This window comes from Rhincodon typus, chromosome 7, assembly GCF_021869965.1.
Source record: "Rhincodon typus isolate 14 chromosome 7, sRhiTyp1.1, whole genome shotgun sequence".
NCBI lineage: Eukaryota > Metazoa > Chordata > Chondrichthyes > Orectolobiformes > Rhincodontidae > Rhincodon > Rhincodon typus.
In genome coordinates this window covers 35,576,826-35,582,004 of record NC_063338.1, presented here as the reverse complement: position 1 = coordinate 35,582,004, position 5,179 = coordinate 35,576,826, and positions in this window count along the sequence as shown.

The following is a 5,179-nucleotide window of genomic DNA, read 5'->3' as shown; positions in this document are numbered from 1 at the left end:
TCCTCCCACCTCAAGCCGCACCTCCATCTCCTACCGACCAACCTCATCACGCCCCCTTGACCTGTCCGTCCTCCCTGGACTGACCTATCCCCTTCCTAACTCCCTACCTACACTCACCTTTACTGGCTCCATCCCCGCCTCTTCGACCTGTTTGTTTCCTCTCCACCTATCCTCTCCTCTATCCCTCTTCTATCCGCCTCCCACTCTCTCTCTATTTATTTCAGAACCCCCTTCCCCTCCCCCTTTTCTGATGAAGGGTCTAGGCCCGAAACGTCAGCCTCTCTGCTCCTATGATGCTGCTTGTCCTGCTGTGTTCATCCAGCCCTGCACCTTGTTGTCTGGGAACTCAATTGTTTTCAATTTATATGCAGTATAAATTGAAAGTATTAATTGGTATGCAGGTAAAGCAGGTAATAAGGAAGGCAATTGGAATTCTGACGTTTATTGCTAAAGGAATAGAGTATAAATGTCAGGAAGTGGTGCTGCAACTGTACAAGGCATTAGTGAGACCACACCTGGAGTACAATTTTAATCTCTCTAGCTGAGGAGGGATGTGTTGAATTGAGACAATTCAGAGGAGGTTCACTAGATGCACTCCAGGGGTGAAGTGTTTGCTTCATGAAAAGGGATTGAGCAGTTTAAGCCTATACTCCGTGGAGTTCAGAAGGATGGCAAGAGATTCTAATTGAGGTATATAAGATGCTAAAGGGGATTGACAATGTCGACATTGAGAGCACGTTTCCTCATGTGAGGACATCTAGAACGAGAGGTCATAGTTTTAGAATAAAGGGTAGCAGATTTAAAACGGAGATGAGGAGAAATAATTTCTGTCAAAGGGTCGAGAATCTGAGGAATTCCTGACCCCACAGTAGGGGAAATACTGCGAGATTGAGCAGACTTAAGGAGGAGGTAAACAGATTTTTATTTAGTAATGGATTGAAAGGTTTTGGAGAGCAGGACTGAGATAAGATTGGCTATGATCATATATTAAGTGGAGCAGGCCTGTGGAACTAATTATCTGCTCCTGCTCCAAATTCTTATGTTCTCATTTAAATGACTTGTATGAAGGCATGGAAGGTATGGTTGCTAAATTTGCTAATGACACAAAGATAAGTAGGAAAGTAAGTTGTGAAAAGTGCATACAACACAAAAAGATACAAGTTGGTTAAGTGAGTGGGCAAGGATGAGGCAATAGTGCAGAATTGGGAAAGTTCATCAATTTTGCTTCCAATTTCCACCCTGACTCATTGTCACCTGGTCTATCTCTGACTCCTCCCTTCCCTTCCTTGACATCTCTGTTTCCATTTCTGGGGATAGACTGGCCACTAATATCCACTATAAGCCACTGACTCCCACAGCTACCTGGACTATATGTCCCCACATCCCAGTTCCTGTAAAGACTCCATCCCATTCTCTCAGTTCCTCCATCTCCATTACATATACGACGCCAACTTGAACAAGGGAACCTCTGAAATGTGTTCCTCAACCGAGAATTCCCCAGCACCGTTGTCGAGAGGGCCCTCAACCGGGTCTAACCCATCTCCCACACTTCTGCCCTCACCCCTTCCCTTCGCTCCTGCAACAGCGATAGGGTTCCCTTTGTTCTTACCTACCATCCCACCAGCATCCACATCCAGAAGATCAACAGATGCCAATTCTGCCACTTCCAGTGAGATGCCACAACCAGAGACATAATCCCCTCCCCTCCCTTGTCCATCTTCCACAGGGACCATTCTCTCCGGGACACCCTGGTACACTCTTCCTTCACACCCTCCCCCTTCTTCCCCCACAGCCCCACAGCACCTTCCCCTGTAACCAGTGAAGGTGTAACACCTGCCCATTTACCTCCTTCCTCTCCAGTATCCAAAGGCCCAAACATACCTTCCAGGTGAAGCAACACTTCGCCTGCACTTCCCAGAATCTAGTCTACTGCATTTGCTGCTCACAATGTAGTCTCCTCTACATTGGGGAAAAGAAGCGTAGACTAGGTGACTGCTTTGCAGAACGTCTACATTCTGCTCGCAGAAAGGACACTGAGCTACATGTTGCCTGTCACTTTAACGCACCACCCTGTTCCCCGGCCAACATTTCTGTCTCTGGCTTGCTGCGGTGTTCCAGCAAAGCTCAATGCAAGCTGGAAGAACAACACCTCATTTTCCACTTGGGGACCCTGCAGCCCTCCATTCCCAAAATCGAGTTCTATAATTTTCGGGCCTTAACTCTCCCATATCGTAGCCCCCTACTCCACACATTAACAACTATTCATCCTCCCAGACAGATCATTATCAACTCCTTTGTCTATCCAACTGCTCTTCTCTCTCTTCAGACTCTATCCTATCATTTACTCCCTACCAATTTTCTGCATATAAACCAACGTTTTCCCAGCTACCATCAGTTCTGAGGAAGGGTCACCGTACCTGAAACGTTAATTGTGATTTTTTCTTCACAGATGTTGCCAGACTGGCTGAGCTCTTCCAGCAACTTCTGTTTTTGTTCCTAAGATCTGTGTGTCCTTGTCTACTATGATCTGCTTGTACAGTTCGCAAAACAAAATTTTTACTGTACTTAGGTACATGTGACTACAATAAATATCTAGTTATCCTGCTGTATGAAATACAAAAGGTGAGTTTGCAGGCATCACAAATTATTAGGAAAGCTCATGGAATGTTTTCATTTATTATAAGGGTAACGGAATACAAAAATGGAGAAATTAAGCTTCAGTTATAGAGGGCATTGGTGAGACTACATCTGGAGTACTGTGATTGTATTGGTCACCTTGTTCAAGGAAGGATAGAAATGCAATGGAAGCAGTTCAGAGAAGTTTTACTAAGCTAATAGCTAAAATGGTCAGGTTATTTTCCAGGAAAGATTGGATAGGGTAGGCTTGCATTTGGCTTGCTAATGAGAAGGGTAAGAGGTGACTTGATTGAAACAGGTAAGATTCTGAGGAGCATTGACATGTTGGAAGTGGAGAGGATGTTTCCTCTTGTGAGAAAGTCTCGAACAAGGGGTCATTCTTTAACATTAAGCAGTCTTCCACTTAAAACAGAGATGAGATATTTTTTCCTCTCAGAGGGTGTTGAATTTTTGGAGCTTTCTTCCTGAAAGGGAAATGGAAGCAGATTCCTTGAATATTTTTTTAAGGCAGAAGCAGTTAGGTTCTTGGTAAGCTTGGGGTGAAAGGTTATAAATGATAGGCAGGAATATGAATTTGAGGTTACAGTCAGTTCAGCTATGATCTTATCGAATAGCGAAGCTGACTCGAAGGGCCTATTCCTGCTCCTTGTTTATATGTCACTGTGATTTGTTTGCCTTTGAAGATTACATTTTTGGAGAGTCCTAGTTCATCTCTGACCAAAAAAAGAGAACATACTAGCTCAGAGACCTGTTGGATGCATTCAGGCCACACGCTGATGATGATTTCTTTGGTCGTCATCCTTTGTAACATGTTGAGGCTGCACTGCATGGTCCCAACCAAAATGCCTGAAATCAAAGTTGCAATCTGGAATCTTTGCTGTTACAGATTTGTTACCTCATGGATCATGAGATTATGTAGGCTGTGCATACTGGCAGACCGATAGTAGGTGGCCCATCTGTTTCAACAATACAAAAGGTTACAATCCTGTGTACTTGTCTTGGCATTTGCGTGGATAATGCTAATGCATGGGGTGGCAGAATCATTGTAAGCAGTTATCCCATCTTGTGCGAACGCTATAACATTGTGCTAGTTTCCTCAATATACCTTATGTAAGATGCATTAAAGGCATGTTAGTTGTCAATTCCATTTGTTGTACAACACTTGCATGGAGATAAAGACTTCAGCTTTTCTGACAGCTTCCATGTGGCGTCTCCTGTCTGACTCAGGTCTAAAATCTGAGACATTGCGGTTATCTCTTGGACTTTGTTGAGATGCTTGTCAGCCACAGACAAAAACTTCTTTGACATTGTTCCTTGATTGGCTCTTCTTCACATGCTGCTACTTTGGGTTTCTCTGGGTGATTGGACTTCCTCTTTGTTTTAGCCCAAAGTCCTCTTGTGGAACATCAACTTGGCTGTGTTATGTTGGTCACTGTCTTGATGGATGAAACAAGTTGCACCTCATACAAGATTTCATTGTTTCAGTGAATCTGGTGACCAGAATCAAACAGTTGTAACTGCTTTTCTCAAGCATTTAATGTGTGTAGAGACAACGCTCAATTCTATAAGCCAGTCAGCTAAAGTAGCTTCGATGAAATCAGATTCTGTACTATTGTATCAAGACCAGCCCACAAACCAGTTAATTGTTTCACAAGGCTGCTATCAATATGACACAAATTCAATCTTCTGTATTCTAAAATTGTGTACAAATTTAAATTGAGCTTGTAAAATCTTATAACTTTTTTTTAAAGATCTTGGCATTCATGTTCAGAAATACTAGACAATTCTACTCTTCTCAACCCTCTAGTGCCTAAAGTGCAATGTCTGAATTGCTTTCATTATCTGTTAGCTATTTGCTCATCCATAAATTAAAGCTTGATTCTTTCTTTAAATAACAACAGAATGTGCTGGAGACACTCAGCTGATTTGGCAGAATTTGCAGTGAGAGAAACGGAGTTAATGTTTCAAGTCCATAATGATTCTTCTCCATCATTTTTTGATGTTATTTCAGATTTCTAGCACCCACAATATTTTAATTTTTATTTTTTCTTTAAACAACTGATATTCTGACAGAATGTCAAAATACGCCAATCCATCCTTCGAATGATTTCAATCTTTTTTATGCAGTTTTATTCTCTCTAAAATTCCAGTGTAATAATCTGTATTGCTGTGAAATATTCTTCCTTTTTTTTTTTCCCTTGGCTTCTCTCCTTTTTCTATTTTTACCTGTTGTTGAATGAAAAGTTCTTATAAAAGTCGCAACTAGCTTATCTCTTTCTTCTCTTGCTGTAATTTAAAGTTGGAGACTTGCAGTGGCAGACAAGTGCCACTAGGTGGCAGTGGTGCCAAAAAAAGTGTAAGTTTTATAAAATCTTTAACTTTTGTGACAACTCCAGTAATAATGGGCCTTAATTTCCAGCACGTTACACCAGTGAGGAATAACACAACTTTTCTGATGAAGGGTCTAGGCCCGAAACGTCAGCCTCTCTGCTCCTATGATGCTGCTTGGCCTGCTGTGTTCATCCAGCCCTGCACCTTGTTG